The sequence below is a fragment of the Mus caroli genome, unplaced genomic scaffold (assembly GCF_978045245.1).
Source record: "Mus caroli unplaced genomic scaffold, Mus_caroli_1 scaffold_11, whole genome shotgun sequence".
Taxonomy (NCBI): domain Eukaryota; kingdom Metazoa; phylum Chordata; class Mammalia; order Rodentia; family Muridae; genus Mus; species Mus caroli.
Genome location: NW_028227266.1, coordinates 11,080,920 through 11,101,979, shown reverse-complemented (window position 1 = coordinate 11,101,979; position 21,060 = coordinate 11,080,920). Strand labels below are relative to the sequence as shown.

At 39.6% G+C, this 21,060-nt stretch overlaps 1 protein-coding gene across 5 annotated transcripts in view; it reads left to right on the top strand.

The window, feature by feature from the left end:
- The window catches only part of Kdm4d (lysine demethylase 4D), a 46,944-nt gene that overhangs the window by 20,030 nt on the left and 5,854 nt on the right, over nucleotides 1-21,060 (top strand). For 2 of the 5 annotated variants that reach the window (XM_029481055.2, XM_085844402.1), the window contains exons 2-4: nucleotides 1,422-1,638; nucleotides 2,280-2,396; nucleotides 18,919-19,043. The exons of 1 other annotated variant lie outside the window; for it this stretch is intronic. The gene's annotated coding sequence lies outside the window, so the exon portion shown is untranslated. The remainder of the gene's footprint in view (nucleotides 1-1,421; nucleotides 1,639-2,279; nucleotides 2,397-18,918; nucleotides 19,044-21,060) is intronic. 2 more of the 5 variants (XM_021172761.2, XM_085844403.1) reach the window with 2 other exon arrangements.

The following is a 21,060-nucleotide window of genomic DNA, read 5'->3' as shown; positions in this document are numbered from 1 at the left end:
AGACATACTCAAGATAAAAGAACTTTTTTACAATTCAGTAATAAAACAAAAGATTTGAGCAGAAATTTCTTTAAAAATATGCAGAATGGTCAATAAGCCTATGAAAAGATCCTCAATGTAACTAGTCTTACTAAGGAAGTGCATGTTACAACCAGGATGGATATCCCTGGAGTTTTTCTAAGAGAGAAGACAATTGGAGAGGTTGTCTATGCAACTGACACCCTGATAACTTTGGTGGGAGAAAAAAAATGTAGTTATTTCTGGAAAACAGTGTAATAATTTCTCAAAATGTTAAACAGAGCTGTCAATTGGTTCAGCAATTTTAGGTATCCAAGACAGACATGTATATGAATGTTCATAACAGCATTGTTAACAGCCTTAGAGTGATAAAAACCCAAATTTATATCAACTGATGAATGGAGAAGTAAAATGTGGTCTATCTGTACATTGTAGAACACTATTTGGTCATAAAAAGAAACCAAATGCTGGTATGTAATACAACACAAATCTCAAGAATTTGCAGTAGAAAAGAAACTAGGCACACAAGGCCACAGATTACAGGTTTCACTTACGTTTGATATCAGGAATAGGAAATTGAAACAGTAGAGTTGCTCTGGTGTGAGTGGGAATGGGCTGAGGATGGAAACATGTGTTTTGGAGTGACTGATAAACCTTACAATTAGATTTCAGAGATGACTGATTGTACAGCACTACATGTAACCAGCATTTAATAGCATTGAAGTGGACACCTAAACATGAAAATTCTGTCTCAATAAAATTTTAAAAACTGCCTGAAGTAAATGATAAAGGAGAAGCTACCATTTTTTACTGGTTGGACTGAAGGCTTTGTTAGTCATCTGATCTCTGTGTAGTTGAGAGAGGGCTTCACAGTGTAGCCCTGCCTGTCCTTGGAACTCACCAGTTAGCCTGGGTTACCCCAATCTCAGGGTCCTTTTGCCTCTTTTGGAATGCTGAGATTACAGCATCAATTACCACACCTTATTTTTTATTTTAGTGTATCTATTTAAAAGAAGAAGAACTGGATATGGTGAGTTCAATGCCAGCCTGGTCTGCAGAGCTAGTTCCACACAGCAAAACCCTGTCTCAGAAAGCAAACAAGCAAACAACAACAACAACAACAAAAATCCCAATAAAATTCTCAGACACCACAAATTGCTGGGACCCAGTTACTTATTTAAAAACCTACCTGGGCATAATGACACATACTTTTAATCCCAGCACTTCCAGGACAGCCAAGGCTATGTAGAGAAACCCTGTCCTACCTCAAAACAAGTATAAATTTCAAGTCTTTTAATTAGACTCACTTTTAGATATTGCCAGGTGTTTCCTGATTCCTATTGGAGCAACAGTGCCTGCTCTTAACTCAGTGCCTCTTCTTAAATCCATTTAACCTGATACAGGCAAACCAGAACATCCCCATAACGTGAATACAGAGAGAAAAGATGCAGTGCAGAGAGCAAATGGAACTTCAAAACAATTTAACCCTTTCAGCGAGAAGAGAAGTCTTCAGCAATTAATCTACAGTGAACATTCACACAGCCAAAGTAGTTTCTGGAACCAAAAAATGATGGGAGACTTGGCTAAAAGAAAACGACAAACTGTTGAAAATAAAATCAGGTAATAAAATGAAAGGCTCAGCTATGAGGCTTGGTGTCCAAATGATAGATTATACATACACATGGAGAGAAGGAGAAATGGAGGGAGAAAGAAATGCAGCAACGCAGAACAGGAGTTTATGAAAGGCATACCTACAGCAGATCAAATTCATCATTCACACCCTGACAGACATGTTGAAAATGATCAGAGGAGTATTCTCAAAGTGTACACAGAATTTATAGAAGGATTAGCAAAAGGTTGCTCTTGGATTTTTGAAAAGACACCGGTAGAAAAATGTCTTCAGAATTCTCAAAATGAAAGCAGCAGCATAGAAACAAGTTAAGTTCAGATTTCAAACTTTGGCAAACAGGTTTGGTGTTCATAGCAACCCAATAACTCCAAGGTTGATGTTTCATAGGAAACTTTTGACATGATTTTTGCCTTACTTAGAGCTGAAGCCAGAATTCATTGCATAGTATCTACTGCAGCAAAAATGGTAGACACTAACCTTGGAAGATCTAGATAAGTTTTGTCATCTAGCTCTGCTATGGTTGTGGTGAGATTGCAGAGGCAACAGTGGCTTAAATTCTAGTTACAAATGGCTTTTCCTCAGCATCTTTTATGTTTTTACTAAGAAAAGGTTTTATGAATGCCCAGTGCAGGTTGTTGGATATTCTTCCTGGATGCCATCTTCAAAGTCCGGTGTGTTTCTTCTGGAGACTTTTAATCTCTATGGAGTTTCCAGGGATGTTCCCAGTGGATATTCCCTGCCAAAGCAAGTGAGTATAATGGATGGAGCCTGCCAGGAAGAGCCGGAGGGACCTAACATAATAGAGAGGTAGCCCATGGAGGACGGAGGAGGAAAGACATCAGGATGCAGGTTGTCCAACTACCTAGGACCACTGGTTCAGCTTCAAGCAAGCATGGGGCTCCAGGAAGAATATCTCTGAAAGGAGAACTCTGCTTCAGTGACCTACTTGGCTTTGGGATTTAGATTTACATTTCTAGGAATGAATCAGGAAGTGAATATACAGAAAAGGAAAAAGAATGGAAATTTATAAACAAGTAGTATTGCAGTCATTGTTCACTATACAAATCAGCTCTGATCAATTTTATGTGGCAAAGATTCAAGATTTTAAGCAGGAAATGTGATAAAGAGATGAGGGCTCAGGGCCAGTCGGGGATGCAGTATCACAGAATACATTCCACATTGATTGTAGGATGGCGTTCATGGGATCTGAAACTGAAAAAGCCTAAAAGCACAGGAAGAACAGAATAAATACCTAAAATACACAAGCAGTTGGGTCTGAGGGGCAGGAGTGAAGGAGAGGAGATGTATGCATGGGGCTTCTCTCAGTTGTGTGCTATAAAATCCAGTATACTTTACACCAAAGGGAGAATGTGTTGGTGTTAAGTCATGCACAAGACTCACAGACTCACTTGGAGCAGATCTAAAACTTATAATTCAAGGTAATTTATTCATTGAGTGTTGTGTTAGGGGAGTTAAGAACCTCTGCTGCTCTTTGTAAGTATCTGGATACAACCACTACCATCCCAGTTTCCATGCCGAATAAAGTAACTAGAACAACGTTAATAATGCCATGCCCAATTTATCATAGGCCACACTGAAGTCATAATGTGAGTTATATTGCTGGATTTTATGGCCAAATCCCACAATTTAGGATTTATGTCACAATATAACCTTTACTGATCTTGCCCAATCCTTCCTGCTGAGTATATTTATCTATATGCACACTTCTTGTACACTCCTAACTTGAATGTCCACAGAAAATACTGGCATTTAAAGACAAAAACAATCAGGAAAAGCCACTGATTTGCTGTGCTTTTGATTTGTACCTGACAAGAAATGGAGCACTGAGGTTTGTGGAGCAGACATATAGATGACTTGGGTAACACACAGCTCTGGAAGCTATACGTTCGTCACCTTCTGTGAGTGCCTACTGGAGGTACAAGCTGCCTGTCAAGAACACTGCCTTCTAAGGAGTGCCCATGTCAAGTGACTTTTATTAGGCATCTGCTGAATAGTAACCATGGAGTATGGAAAATGGAGCCCGTGAATACAATAAATTAAGCCTCATCATTTTTTTTTATTTCGCCCAATCTTTTTGAGGTGACAGTAGCAGTATTTGTATTTTGACAGACTTACAAAGGTATTAAAGGAGATAAGACAGAGAGGAGAGTTGGCCTCCAGGGAGGGCTCTGACCCCAGGACTCAGGCGAGATTGCCATCTTGTATCCTGGGTCTCTCAGAGATCAGTCCACGCAGGAGAGCGGCGGGTCACAGAAGCAACAGAGCTTCCTGGACAAAGTCCCTTCGGGCCTTTATCCTCAGCCAGGAGGCAGAGCTGAGCACCAGACCTCTGTACACCTTCCCTGCCGGAGGAGAGCTTGCCTGTAGGGAGTGCTGAGAGAGGCTAACAGAATCACAGAAGGAACAAGTTCCAGTCAGAGACAGCTAGAACATCTAACACCAGAGATTACCAGATGGCGAAAGGCAAACATAAGAATCTTACTAACAGAAACCAAGACCACTCTGCATGATCAGAACCCAGTACTTTCATCACAGCGAGTTCTGAATACCCTAACACACCCAAAAAGCAAGATTTGGATTTAAAATCATATTTCATGATGCTGGTAGAGGATTTTAAGAAGGGCATTAATAGTTTACTTAAAGAAATACAGGAGAACACTGCTAAACAGGTAGAAGTCCTTAAAGAGGAAGCACAAAATCCCTTAAAGAATTACAGGGATTACTGCTAAACAGGTAGAAGTCCTTAAAGAGGAAACACAAAAATACCTTAAAGAATTACAAGAAAACACAACCAAACAGGTGATGGAATTGAACAAAACCATCTAAGATCTAAAATGGAAGTAGAAACAAAGAAAACCCGCAGGGAGACAACTCTAGAGATAGAAATCCTAGGAAAGAAATCAGGAACCATAGATGAGAGCATCAGCAACAGAATACAAGAGATGGAAGAGAGAATCTCAGGTGCAGGAGAGTTCATAGAAAACATGGACACAACAATCAAGAAAATGCAAAATGCAAAAACGATCCTAACTCAAAACATCCAGGAAATCCAGGACACAATGAGAAGACCAAACCTAAGGAAAATCAGTATAGAAGAGAGCACATATTCCCAACTCAAAGGGCCAGTATATATATATATATATATATATATATATATATATATATATATATATATATATAAAAATATGAAAGCATCCCTAACCTAAAAAAAGACATGCCAATAAACATACAAGAGGCCTACAGAACTCTATATTTGGACCAGAAAAGAAATTCCTCCCGTCATATAATAGTCAAAACACCAAATTCACAAAACAAAGAATATGAAAAGCAGTAAGGGAAAAAAGTCAAGTAACATATAAAGACAGAACTATCAGAATTACACCAGACTTCTCACCAGAGACTATGAAAGCGAGAACATCTTTGGCAGATGTTATACAGAACCTAAGAAAACACAAATGCCAGCCCAGGCTACTGTACCCAGCAAAACTCTCAATTACCATAGATGGAGAAAACAAAATAATCCATGACAAAACCAAATTCACACAATATCTTTCCACGAATCCAGCCCTTCAAAGAATAATAAAGGGAAAACTCTAACACAAGGAGGGAAACTATGCCCCAGAAAAAGCAAGAAAGTAATCCTTCAACAAATCTAAAAGAAGATAGCCGCAAGAACAGAATCCCAATTCTAACAACAAATATAACAGGAGGCAGCAATTACTTTTCCTTAATATCTCTTAATATCAATGGATTCAATTCCCCAATAAAAAGACACAGATTAACAGACTGTCTACATAAACAGGACCCAACATTTTGCTGCATACAAGAAAATCACCTCAGGGACAAAGACAGATACTATACTACCTCAGAGTAAAAGGCTGGAAAACAATTTTCCAAGCAAGTGCTCTGAAGAAACAAGCTGAGTAGCCATTCTAATATTGAATAAAATCAACTTCCAACCCAATGTTATCAAAAAGACAAGGAGGGGCACTTTATACTCATCAAAGGTAAAATCTTCCAAGATGAACTCTCAATTCTCAATATCTATGCTCCAAATGCAAGGACATCCACATTCATTAAAGAAACTATAGTAAAACTCAAAGCACACATTGCACCACACACAATAATAGTGGGAGACTTCAACACCCCCATTCTCATCAATGGACAGATCCTGGAAACAGAAACTAAACAGAGACACAGTGAGACTAACATAAGTTATGAACCAAATGGATTTAACAGATATCTACAGAACATTTTATCCCTAAAACAAAAGGGTGTACCTTCTTCTCAGAACCTCATGGTACCTTCTCCAAAACTGATCATATAATTGGGCATAAAACAGGCCTCAACAGATACAAAAATACTGAAATTATCCCATGCATCCTATCAGATAACCACAGACTAAGGCTAATCTTCAATAACAACATAAATAATAGAAAGCCAACATTCACGTGGAAGCTGAACAACACTCTACTCAATCATAACTTGGTCAAGGAAGAAATAAAGAAATTAAAGACCTTTTAGAGTTTAATGAAAATGAAGCCACAAAATACCCAAACTTATGGGACACAATGAAAGCAGACCTAAGAGGAAAACTCATAGCTCTGAGTGCCGCCAAAAAGAAACTAGAGAGAGCACACATTAGCAGCTTGACAGCACACCTAAAAGCTGTAGAACAAAAGGAAGAAAATTCACCCAAGAGGAGTAACTGGCAGGAAATAAACTCAGAGCTAAATCAAGTGGAAACAAAAAGAATTATACAGGACACTCGCCAGCTACCCACAACACCCGCCACAGGATCTTAAGACTTCTGGTGAGTGGAGCACAGCTTCTGCTCCAATCCAATTGCTCGGGACCTGAGACTGCATTAGTTAGGGAAGCAGAAACCTGCCTGAGTAGGGCCACAGGCCTCATCTGGCCGGATCAGCGCCGGGGTAGCGGGAGAGCAGGGTTGCCTGACACCCGCCAGCTACCCACGACCCCCGCCGCAGGATTTTGGGACTGCTGGTGAGTGGAACACAGCTTCTGCTCCAGTCCAATCACGCGGGACCTGAGACTGCTCTGGTTGGGGAGAGAGAAATCCGGCCTACATAGGGCCACAACCCTCTTCCGGTCAGAAAAGCACCGGGGCAGCTGGGGCCCAGGGTCGGCTGACACTCGCCAGCTACCCACAACACCCGCCACAGGATCTTAAGACTTCGGGTAGTGGAGCACAGCTTCTGCTCCAATCCAATTGCGCGGGACCTGAGACTGCATTAGTTAGGGAAGCAGAAACCTGCCTGAGTAGGGCCACAGGCCTCATCCGGCCGGATGAGCGCCGGGGTAGCAGGAGAGCAGGGTTGCCTGACACCCGCCAGCTACCCACGACCCCCGCCGCAGGATTTTGGGACTGCTGGTGAGTGGAACACAGCTTCTACTCCAATCTTTAAACAGTGACAACGATAACAACTAACCCCAGAGATTACCAGATGGCGAAAGGTAAACGTAATAATCTTACTAACAGAAACCAAGACCACTCACCATCATCAGAACCCAGCACCCCCACTTCACCCAGTCCAGGGCACCCCAACACACCGGAAAAGCTAGACACGGATTTAAAAGCATATCTCCTGATGATGATAGAGGACTTCAAGAAGGACTTTAATAACACACTTAAAGAAATGCAGGAGAACACTGATAAACAGGCAGAAGACACTAAAGAGGAAGCACAAAAATCCCTTAAAGAATTGCAGGAGAACACTGCTAAAGAGTTACAAATCCTTAAAGAAAAACAGGATAACATAATCAAACAGGTAGAAGTCCTTACAGAAAAACAGGAAAACACATCCAAACAGATGATGGAAATGAACAAAACCATACTAGACCTAAAAAGGGAAGTAGACACAATAAAGAAAACCCAAAATGAGGCAACACTGGAGATAGAAACCCTAGGAAAGAAATCTGGAACCATAGATACGAGCATCAGCAACAGAATACAAGAGATGGAAGAGAGAATCTCAGGTGCAGAAGATTCCATAGAGAACATCGGCACAACAATCAAGGAAAATGTAAAATGCAAAAAGATCCTAACTCAAAACATCCAAGAAATACAGGACACAATGAGAAGACCAAACCTACGGATAATAGGAGTGGATGAGAATGAAGATTTTCAACTCAAAGGACCAGCAAACATCTTCAACAAAATTATAGAAGAAAACTTCCCAAATCTAAAGAAAGAGATGCCCATGAACATACAAGAAGCCTACAGAACTCCAAATAGACTGGACCAGAAAAGAAATACCTCCCGACACATTATAATCAGAACAACAAATGCTCTAAATAAAGATAGAATACTAAAAGCAGTAAGAGAAAAAGGCCAAGTAACATATAAAGGCAAGCCTATCAGAATTACACCAGATTTTTCACCAGAGACTATGAAAGCCAGAAGATCCTGGACGGATGTTATACAGACACTAAAAGAACACAAATTCCAGCCCAGGCTACTATACCCAGCCAAACTCTCAATTAACATAGATGGAGAAACCAAAGTATTCCACGACAAAACCAAATTCACACATTATCTCTCCACGAATCCAGCCCTTCAAAGGATAATAACAGAAAAAAACCAATACAAGGACAGGAACCACGCCCTAGAAACAACAAGAAGGTAATCCCTCAACAAACCTAAAAGAAGACAGCCACAAGAACAAAATGCCAACTTTAACAACAATAATAACAGGAAACAACAATTACTTTTCCTTAATATCTCTTAATATCAATGGACTCAACTCCCCGATAAAAAGACATAGACTAACAAACTGGCTACACAAACAAGACCCAACATTTTGCTGCTTACAGGAAACTCATCTCAGAGAAAAGGATAGACACTACCTCAGAATGAAAGGCTGGAAAACAATTTTCCAAGCAAATGGCATGAAGAAACAAGCTGGAGTAGCCATTCTAATATCTGATAAGATTGACTTCCAAACCAAAGTCATTAAAAAAGACAGGGAGGGACACTTCATACTCATCAAAGGTAAAATCCTCCAAGAGGAACTATCAATCCTGAATATCTATGCTCCAAATGCAAAGGCAGCCACATTCATTAAAGAAACTTTAGTAAATCTCAAAGCACACATTGCACCTCATACAATAATAGTGGGAGACTTCAACACACCACTTTCACCAATGGACAGATCATGGAAACAGAAACTAAACAGGGACACAGTGAAACTAAGAGAAATTATGAATCAAATGGATCTGGCAGATATCTACAGAACATTCTATCCTAAAACAAAAGGATATACCTTCTTCTCAGCACCTCATGGTACCTTCTCCAAAATTGACCACATAATTGGTCACAAAGCAGGCCTCAACAGATACAAAAATATTGAAATTGTCCCATGCATCCTATCAGATCACCATGGACTAAGGCTGATCTTCAATAACAAAATAAATAATAGAAAGCCAACCTTCACGTGGAAACTGAACAACACTCTTCTCAATGATACCTTGGTCAAGGAAGGAATAAAGAAAGAAATTAAGGACTTTTTAGAGTTCAATGAAAATGAAGCCACAACATACCCAAACTTATGGGACGCAATGAAAGCATTTCTAAGAGGAAAACTCATAGCTCTGAGTGCCTCCAAAAGGAAACTAGAGAGAGCACACATTAGCAGCTTGACAACACACCTAAAAGCACTAGAACAAAAGGAAGCAAATTCACCCAAGAGGAGTAGACGGCAGGAAATAATCAAACTCAGGGGTGAAATCAACCAAGTGGAAACAAGAAAAACTATTCAAAGAATCAACCAATCAAGGAGCTGGTTCTTTGAGAAAATCAACAAGATAGATAAACCCTTAGCCAGACTCACTAGAGGGCACAGGGAAAGCATCCTAATTAACAAAATCAGAAATGAAAAAGGAGACATAACAACAGATCCTGAAGACATCCAAAACACCATCAGATCCTTCTACCAAAGGCTATACTCAACAAAACTGGAGAACCTGGATGAAATGGAGAAGTTCCTAGACAGATACCAGGTACCAAAGTTGAATCAAGATCAGGTTAATGATCTAAACAGCCCTATATCCCCCAAAGAAATAGAAGCAGTCATTAATAGTCTCCCAACTAAAAAGAGCCCAGGACCAGATGGGTTTAGTGCAGAGTTCTATCAGACCTTCAAAGAAGATCTAATCCCAGTTCTTCACAAACTATTCCACAAAATAGAAACAGAAGGTACTCTACCCAACTCATTCTATGAAGCCACAATTACTCTGATACCTAAAACACAAAACGACCCAACAAAGATAGAAAACTTCAGACCAATATCCCTTATGAATATTGATGCAAAAATCCTCAATAAAGTTCTTGCTAACCGAATCCAAGAACACATCAAAACAATCATCCATCCTGACCAAGTCAGCTTCATCCCAGGGATGCAGGGATGGTTCAATATACGGAAATCCATCAACGTAATCCAGTATATAAACAAACTCAAAGACAAAAACCACATGGTCATCTCGTTAGATGCGGAAAAAGCATTTGACAAGATCCAACACCCATTCATGATAAAAGTCTTGGAAAGATCAGGAATTCAAGGCCCATACCTAAACATGATAAAAGCAATCTACAGCAAACCAGTAGCCAACATCAAAGTAAATGGTGAGAAGCTTGAAGCAATCCCTCTAAAATCAGGGACTAGACAAGGCTGTCCACTTTCTCCATACCTATTCAACATTGTACTTGAAGTCCTAGCCAGAGCAATTCGACAACAAAAGGAGATCAAAGGGATACAAATTGGAAAAGATGAAGTCAAAATATCACTTTTTGCAGATGATATGATAGTATATATAAGTGACCCTAAAAATTCCACCAGAGAACTCCTAAACCTGATAAACAGCTTCGGTGAAGTAGCTGGATATAAAATTAACTCAAACAAATCAATGGCCTTTCTCTACACAAAGAATAAACAGGCTGAGAAAGAAATTAGGGAAACAACACCCTTCTCAATAGTCACAAATAATATAAAATATCTTGGCGTGACTCTAACTAAGGAAGTGAAAGATCTGTATGATAAAAACTTCAAGTCTCTGAAGAAAGAAATTATAGAAGATCTCAGAAGATGGAAAGATCTCCTATGCTCATGGATTGGCAGGATCAACATTGTAAAAATGGCTATCCTGCCAAAAGCAATCTACAGATTCAATGCAATCCCCATCAAAATTCCAAATCAATTCTTCAACGAATTAGAAAGTGCAATCTGCAAATTCATCTGGAATAACAAAAAACCTAGGATAGCAAAAACTCTTCTCAAGGATAAAAGAACCTCTGGTGGAATCACCATGCCGGACCTAAAGCTCTACTACAGAGCAATTGTGATAAAAACTGCATGGTACTGGTTTAGTGACAGACAAATAGACCAATGGAATAGAATTGAAGACCCAGAAATGAACCCACACACTTATGGTCACTTGATCTTCGACAAGGGAGCTAAAAACATCCAGTGGAAGAAAGACAGCATTTTCAACAAATGGTGCTGGCACAACTGGTTGTTAACATGTAGAAGAATGCAAATCGATCCATTCCTATCTCCTTGTACTAAGGTCAAGTCTAAGTGGATCAAGGAACTTCACATAAAACCAGAGACACTGAAACTTATAGAGGAGAAAGTGGGGAAAAGCCTTGAAGATATGGGCACAGGGGAAAAATTCCTGAATAGAACAGTAATGGCTTGTGCTGTAAGATCGAGAATTGACAAGTGGGACCTCATGAAACTACAAAGCTTCTGCAAGGCTAAAGACACCATCAATAAGACAAAAAAACCACCAACAGATTGGGAAAGGATCTTCACCTCTCCTAAATCAGATAAGGGACTAATATCCAATATATATAAAGAACTCAAGAAGGTGGACTCCAGAAATTCAAATAACCCCATTAAAAAATGGGGCTCAGAACTGAACAAAGAATTCTCACCTGAGGAATACCGAATGGCAGAGAAGCACCTGAAAAAATGTTCAACATCCTTAATCATCAGGGAAATGCAAATCAAAACAACCCTGAGATTCCACCTCACACCAGTCAGAATGGCTAAGATCAAAAATTCCGGTGACAGTAGATGCTGGCGAGGATGTGGAGAAAGAGGAACACTCCTCCATTGTTGGTGGGATTGCAAGCTTGTACAACCACTCTGGAAATCAGTCTGGCGGTTCCTCAGAAAATTGGACATAGTACTACCGGAGGATCCAGCAATACCTCTCCTGGGCATATATCCAGAAAATGTCCCAACCGGTAAAAAGGACACATGCTCCACTATGTTCATAGCAGCCCTATTTATAATAGCCAGAAGCTGGAAAGAACCCAGATGTCCCTCAACAGAGGAATGGATACAGAAATTATGGTACATTTACACAATGGAGTACTACTCAGCTATTAAAAAGAATGAATTTATGAAATTCCTAGCCAAATGGATGGACCTGGAGGGCATCATCTTGAGTGAGGTAACACAATCACAAAGGAACTCACACAATATGTATTCACTGATAAGTGGATATTAGCCCAAAACTTAGGATACCCAAGATATAAGATACAATTTGATAAACGAATGAAACTCAAGACGAATGAAGACCAAAGTGTGGACACTGTGCACCTTCTTAGAATTGGGAACAAAACACCCATGGAAGGAGTTACAGAGACAAAGTTTGGAGCTGTGATGAAAGGATGGACCATCTAGAGACTGCCGTATCCAGGGATCCATCCCATAATCAGCTTCTAAACGCTGACACCATTGCATACACTAGCAAGATTTTGCTGAAAGGACCCAAATATAGCTGTCTCTTGTGAGACGATGCCGGGGCCTAGCAAACACAGGAGTGGATGTTCACAGTCAGCTATTGGATGTATCACAGGGCTCCCAATGGAGAAGCTAGAGAAAGTACCCAAGGAGCTAAAGGGATCTGCAACCCTATTGTTGGAACAACATGATGTACTAACCAGAACCCCGGAGCTCTTGTCTCTAGCTGCATATGTATCGAAAGATGGCCTAGTCGGCCATCAATGGAAAGAGAGGCCCATTGGACTTGCAAACTTTATATGCCCCAATATAGGGGAATGCCAGGGCCAAAAGAATGGGAATGGGTGGGTAGGGAAGTGGGGGGCGCTATGGGGGACTTTTGTGATAGCATTGGAAATGTAATTGAGGAAAATATGTAATAAAAATATTAAAAATCAAAAAAAAAAAAGAAAAGAAAAAAAAAAGAATTATACAAAGAATCACCCAAACCAGGAGCTGTTTTTTTTTTCTTTTTTTTTGAGAAAATCAACAAGAGATTAAACCCTTTGCCAGACTAACTAGAGGGCACAGGGACAGTATCTAATTAACAAAATCAGAAATGAAAAGGGAGACATAACAATAGGTTATGAGGAAATCCAAAACATCATCAGATCCTACTACAAAAGGCTATTCTCAATAAAACTGGAAAACCTGGATGAAATGGACAATTTTCCAGACAGATACCAGGTACCAAAGTTAAATCAGGATCAGATTAATGATCTAAACACCCCCATATCCCCTAAAGAAATAGAAGCAGTCATTAATAGTCTCCCAACCAAAAAAAGCCCAGGACCAGATAGGTTTAGTGCAGAGTTCTATCAGACCTTCACAGAAGACCTAATTCCAATTCTCCTCAAACTATTCCACAAAATAGAAACAGAAGGGACATTACCCAATTAGTTCTATGAAGCCACAATTACTCTGATACCTAAACCACACAGAGACCCAACAAAAAAAAAAAAAGAACTTCAGACCAATTTCTCTTATGAATATCAATGCAAAATGCTCAATAAAATTCTTGCAAACTGAGTCCAAGAACACATCAAAACGATCATCCATCATGATCAAGTAGGCTTCATCCCAGAGATGCAGGAATGGTTTAATATATGGAAATCCGTCAACGAATCCACTATATAAAAGATGCTGAGAAAGCATTTGACAAAATCCAACACCCATTCATGATAAAAATCTTGAAAAGATCAGGAATTAAAGGCCCATACCTAAACATAGTAAAAGCAATATACACCAAACCAGTAGCCAACATCAAACTAAATGGAGAGAAGCTTGAAGCAATCCCACTATAATCTGGAACTAGACATGGCTGCCCACTTTCTCCCTACCTATTCAATATAGTACTCTAAGTCCTAGCCAGAGCAATTAGACAACAAAAGGAGATCAAGGAGATACAAATTGGAAAGGAAGAAGTCAAAATATCACTACTTGCAGATGATATGATAGTATCCTAAAAATTCCACCAGAGAACTCCAAAACCTGATAAACAGTTTCAGTGAAGTAGCTGGATATAAAATTAACTCAAACAAATCAGTGGCCTTTCTCTACACAAAGGATAAATAGGTTAAGGAAGAAATTAGGGAAACAACACCCTTCACAATAGTCACAAATAATAAAAAATATCTTGGTGTGACTCTAACTAAGGAAGTGAAAGATCTGTATGATAAGAACTCCAAGTCTCTAAGAAATAAATTGAAGAAGATCTCAGAACATGGAAAGATCTCCCATGCTCATGGATTGGCAGGATTAATATAGAAAAAAAATGGCTATCCTGCCAAAAGCAATCTACAGATTCAATGCAATCCCCATCAAAATTTCAACTCAATTCTTCACAGAGTTAGAAATTTGCAAATTCATCTGGATTAACAAAAAACCTAGGATAGCAAAAACTATTCTCAACAATAATAGAACCTCTGGTGGAATCACCATGCCTAACCTCAAGCTGTACTACAGAGCAATTGTGATAAAAAAAACAAACAAACAAAACAACAACAACAACAACAAAAAACCCTGCATGGTACTGGTACAGTGACAGACAGATCAATGGTAAAATTAAAGACCCAGAAATGAACCCACACACCTATGGTCACTTGATTTTTGACAAGGGAGCTAAAACCATCTAGTGGAAAAAAGAGTTTTCAACAAATGGTGCTGATTCAACTGGCAGTTATTGTGTAGAAGAATGTCAATTGGCCCATTCTTATCTCCTTGTACAAAGCTCAAGTCTAAGTGGATCAAGGAACTCCATAAAACAAGAGACACTGAAATTTATAGAGGAGAAAGTGGGGAAAAGCCTCGAAGATATGGGTACAAGAGAAAAAATCCTGAACAGAACAGCAATGGCTTGTGCTGTAAGATCGAGAATCGAAAAATGGGACCTCATAAAATTGTAAAGCTTCTGTAAGGCAAAAGTCACTGTCAATAAGACAAAAAGGCCACCAACAGATTGGGAAAGGATCTTTTCCAATAATAAATAGGGGACTAACATCCAATATATACAAAGAACTCAAGAAGTTAGACTCCAGAAAAATCAAATAACACTATTAAAAAATAGGGTACAGAGCTAAACAAAGAATTCTCATCTGAGGAATACCGAATGGCTGAGAATGTTCAACATCCTTAATCATCAGGGAAATGCAAATCAAAACAACCCTGAGATTCCACCTCACACCAGTCAGAATGGCTAAGATCAAAAATTCAGGTGACAGCAGATGCTGGTGAGGATGTGGAGAAAGAGGGACACTCCTCCATTGCTGGTGGGATTGCAAGGTGGTACAACCACTCTGGAAACCAGTTTGGCGGTTCCTCAGAAAATCGGACATAGAACTACCGGAAGATCCAGCAATACCTCTCCTGGGCATATACCTAGAAGATGTTCCAACTTATAATAAGGATACATGCTGCACCATGTTCTTAGCAGCCTTATTTATAATAGCCAGAAGCTGGAAAGAACCCAGATGCCCCTCAACAGAGGAATGGATACAGAAAATGTGGTACATTTACACAATGGAGTAGTACTCAGCTATTAAAAACAATGAACTTATGAAATTCTTAGGCAAATGGATGGATCTGGAGGATATCATCCTGAGTGAGGTAACCCAATCACAAAAGAACACACATGATATGCACTCACTTATAAGTGGATATTAGCCCAGCAACTTAGAATACCCAAGATACAATTTGCAAAACACATGAAACTCAAGAAGAAGGAAGACCAAAGTGTGGATACTTCATTCCTCCTTAGAATGGGGAACAAAATACCCATGGAAGTAGTTACAGAGACAAAGTTTGGAGCTGAGATGGAAGGAAGGACCATCCAGACACGGCCCCACCCGGGGGTCCATCCCATAAACAACCACCAAACACAGACACAAGCATATGCCAGCAAGATTTTGCTGACAGGACCCTGATATAGCTATCTTTTCTGTGGCTATGCCAGTAGACAAATACAGAAGTGGATGCTCACAGTCATCTCTTGGATGGAACACAGGGACCCCAATGAAGGAACTAGAGAAAGTACCCAAGGAGCTCAAGGAGTCTGCAACCCTGTAGGAGGAACAACAATATGAACTAACCAGTACCCTTCAGAGCTTCTGTCTCTAGTTGCATATGTAGCATAGGATGGTGTAGTCGGTCATCAATGGTAGGAGAGGCCCTTGGTTATTACATAGAATATATGCCCCAGTACAGGGAATGCCAGGGCCAGGAAGCAGTATTGGGTGGGTTGGGAGCAGGGTGAGGGGAGGGTATAGGGGGACTTTTTGGAGAGGATACTAGGAAAGGGGATAGCATTTGAAATGTAAACGAAGAAAATATGTAATAAAAATTTTAATTAAAACTGAAAAAAAAGAAAAGAAAAGAAAAGAAATAAAGGGACAATAATAAAACCTCAAAATGAGAGGTTTTTTTTTTTTTTTGGTTTTTTTTTTTTTTTTTTGGTTTTTTGAGACAGGGTTTCTCTGTGTAGCCCTGGCTGTCCTGGAACTCACTTTGTAGACCAGGCTGGCCTTGAACTCAGAAATCCTCCTGCCTCTGCCTCCTGAGTGCTGGGATTAAAGGTGTGCGCCACCACGCCCAGCTTAAAAATGGGAGTTTTAAGTGTATTTAAAGCCATAATTATAGCCATGATAACCCATTAAAATTTTTGTAGAAGAAAATCTTTTTAAAAAAGGAGATAAGGCAGCAGATTAGTTGTAGAAATACATCCTGATTTATAAAATCCTGCAGAAGAGTCCTAAATCAGCATGAAAGCCAAGCAACACAGTTATCTCTGCAGGACCTAAGGGGTTTAGGATGGATGTCATGGCAGTAGGCACCTCTGGAAATGAGACCTTTTCTCTGAAATCTAGGACATTATTAGGCAGATGGAGCAGAAGACTACAGTTCATGTTCTACAGCACGAGTAAAGGTAGATTCTGGACTGGAGATTACTCAGCAGTGAATTTTAAAATGTTAGATAGTGGAAATTTGAGCTGCTGTTTTCCTTTGGGTGGAGAATCCAGACCTGTTTCCCCGAGGAGATCTTTCACTGTGGACTATGTCCAACCTAGAGGAAATAAACAGGTCCCCATGTAGGTGATCACCATCCAAAATGAGCTCACTTCCAGTCAGTTTCCTGATCTGTAACCAACTAAGGACTGTCAGGTGTCTGATGAAGAATTTAAATGTGCATGTGAGAGATCAAAACTAAGAGACAAGCAGCCTCTTCAAAGAGACTATGTCAAGGAACAGAACTTGAAAAGCAGTGTTTTTTAGAGATTAAAATTCGTGTATCTGTGAAACAAGATCAATATGAAAAAGTGGAATCCACACAATAAAAACTAAGGCAACAGAAATGACCTACTGCAAAATCAAAAGTTCAACAAAAGGAAAAAATACGGATTTGTGAAGATGAGGAAAAAAACTCAGAAGATTCAGTTTACCAATTTAAAAGACCTAGAGAATTAGGAGAAATAAAAATATCAGAAGGGGTTGACCCATGGACATGGTAGCATCCAGTTAACAGGTATTGCAGAGAGAGACAGGCAGGGAAAGCCCTCAAAGAAGTAGCTCAGAAACTTCATAAAGCTAGCCTTGTTTGTCAGGCTAGCTAAACACCGGGAGGAAAGCTTCTATGGGCCAAAGGGGAAAGCCAGACCAAACTCACTACAGAAAGTATAAAAACAAGGGGCATCTACACCAGAACCCACAAAAGCAAGTTTGAAAGTTAATAAACTCTAATAAAACTGCAGAATAAAAGCTATAATAATCACGTAAAAAGATAAAATTAAGATAATACTTGTGTTTGTGTTTACATGAGAAAATACGTAACATAAAACATTTTAACTTCAATGGAATTAAAGAACTATAAAAGCTATGCCAAATAGGCAGAAAAATTAATAAATCTAACAAAGGGCTTACAGTGTACTATGTACAAGTAATATGTAAAATGTTTGTCTAAACAATATGGAAACACCCTACTGTTAATGAAGAGTGGACAAACAAGAGTGGGTGAGTATGACCAGCTCCAAAGGCCAGCACTACTGAAAACGTTCATCTCCATGGTGACCCAAGATATGCAAATTATAACTTGAGCTATACTTCACCAAGTAGTAAAAGGCTTTAAAGACTAAGGTTGCTCAACATTGGGGAATAATAGTTTGTTACAGAAAAGCATTGGCACTATGTGCTAAAGATCTTAAAATCATCCATACTGTCATTTCATTTACATGTATGCAACCTGAGGAATTTCAATATTTTACGGGGTGTGCTGTTTCAGATTCTTGAAGACAGGTGAATATTTGCATGTAAGTGATAGGTAGTAACTATGGTCATGTGAACAATAATTGTCCAGAGAGGGGAGAGGTGAATCATTTCTATAATTCTTTTTCCACTTTTTCAGCTGAACTTCTCAGCTAACAAGCATTATGATTGATGAATGATAGTCAATAAAAAATGATGCTGTATGAGGAAATGGTGGATAATATTTGAGGCAAGGTGCTAGTAATCCCCATGTAAAGCAGTAGATTTGGAGCATGCAAATAGCATGTAATACATATATTACTCCTTTACAGCGTGTTCTAGGGCTGTAGGGGAAAGGGCCATTAATACTTTGTCTTCAAAACACACACACACACAAAATGTAGGCATTGTTACTATTTGTTTATTCTGTGTTGAGGGTTTCAGGGAGAATGTGCCATGGTGCACATGTGGATGCTAGAGAACAACTTGTGGTTGGGGTTCTCTACATCACCCTTTGGGTCCTGGAGAGTGAACTCAGATCATCAGTCTGGGCAGCAGGTGCCTTACCCACTGAGTAAGCTGGCTGACTGGAGACACTGTTTTTTAAAAGATGAAGAGCAATGGCTTTCTAATTTCCAGAGATTCTTCAGATTAAGACATCATTTATTCTTTAACATACTGATGAGATTAACTACTTTTCTTCAGCTGTCAGAACCATCCAGTCTTTTGGGGTGAAGGTTCCCGTTACTATGGTTGCCACAGATCAGATGAAGTCTACATGACAACTGTTCTTTACTTGAGAGAAGCCAGAGGCCAGACTTACTGTGAAGGTGAATATTTGAGATTTAGCTGCAGTACTGAAGGATTGCTGTAACAATAGTTGGCAGATTCTGGGCAATTCTATCATGAGCATGATTAAACTTGTAAAAACACAGTATTGCCTTTGGATATGTAGCATCTTAAGACTATATACAGAGACATTGCTTTATTCTTTCTAGAGTATTTAAAAATGTAGTTTAAAAAAACTCTATATGCCTAGCTCAAACCACATTTAATTGAATATTCAATTAGAAACGGGGACTTATGTTAACAGCAAGCATTTCTATTATGTCTTGAGAAAAGATTCTCAGTGTTGAATTTAACTTTCCTTTTAAATTATCTCTTTTAAGACCATGTTCTTGAATGTAATATTTGCCTATATATTTAAACTTGATTGTATATATCAAAGTAATTTAAAAATCATATGTATATGATTATGTGGGTATGCACATTTGTATGGATGTGCATTTGTCCCTGTGTGCCTATGTAGAGGTCAGTAGTACATCTCAGGTGTCTTTATCATTCTCCATATTATTATTATTATTATTTTGAGATAGGGTCTCTCACTGAACCAGAAGTTAGTTATTTAGGATGGACTACTCCCCACCAGTCTATCTCTTCTCTGTCCCCACTCCTCAGCTCTAGGGTTACAGACGCAGTACCATGACTGACTTGTACATAAGCCCTGAGATAGAGACTCTGGTCCTCGTGTTTGTGCTGCAAGGACTTTACCCATGGAGCAATCTCTCTAGCCCTATAGATAATTTTTAAGATTAAAAACTTGGAATAAGATGGGGAGTTATTACATGATACATGGAGTATTGGTAGAAATCAACCTTCAAGGCTTATGGAATTTACTAAGTAGGCTGCATCTTGAGGTTTCTTATGGGGAGGGTAAGAACACAAAGAGACCTCATGTTGATGAAGCTGGCCTCAGGCTCTCACAGTAGCCTCTGTTGATGCCTTTGAAATTACTGACCATTTAGATAGGAAATGAGATAAAACTGTCAGGTGACTGGTAGAGCTGTGTTACCATTGGTGTAAATGAAGATGTCCACCAGAATTACTTTCAAGGGGAAATGGTCCACTTGTTCTTCACAGTTGACTTTCAAATCCTCAGTGGAAGATCCAACACATGAGCAAAGTTGAGAGCATGAGTAGTAAAGGGGCTGTGACAGAGAGTTAGACAAAGGGACAGATGTCAGCACCAATGAGTGCCAACAGCATGCTAGGTGGAAAGTTAAGATTGAGACCTGAGCAATGAGAGAAGGTTGCACGTACATGGTATGAGGGTAGTAGTGGTGGGTCCAAGGAACAAAATAAAGTCTAGAGAAGAGGGATAGTGACATAGAGGTCAAGGACTATGACTACTAAACACCAGCATGAGTAAGGCACTCCCAGAGTGGCATCCGGTGGGGGAAGTCAGTTTGTCAAGAAGGTCATAAGCTTTACCAAGAAAGATACTGGTGACTGATAGCTTCATAAAGGACATGGTGATAGTATTTGCTTAACTGACTGCAGTCTGGACTGAAGGTGGGAGGTTGCCAAGGGAAGGAGCTGAAGTGCAGAGACCAGCTTGGGAGAGGAGTAGTCTCTTCTGGGAGGAGAGCAGGAGAGATGGGGTACAAACAAGAGGAGACAGGACTCTGTGGGCCATTGGGCCTCAGTACATTGTATGGAAGACAAGGCAGAACCAGATAGAAATTAAGACTGAAGACACAAGTCAATGGGTTTTCAAATCATCATCTCCACATCAATTGCCATAAAGCAGGGCTGCTGATGAGCCAATTCCATGGATCTGTGAGGCTGCAAGGGGTAGGATAGAAAACTGTTTCAATAAACATTTGGCAAGTGAAGGTCGACGTGATAAATCCCCAAAGAACTGCAGGAGATGAGAAGGGATGGATTTTGTTGAGACAGAAAAAGAAGATGAGGGTCAAGTTCATCTAGTTAGGAAAAGGTAGAGTAGAAAAATTAAGGATATGAGGAGAGAGATTGCGAAAGGAGAGAAATAGTGTGATTAAGAGC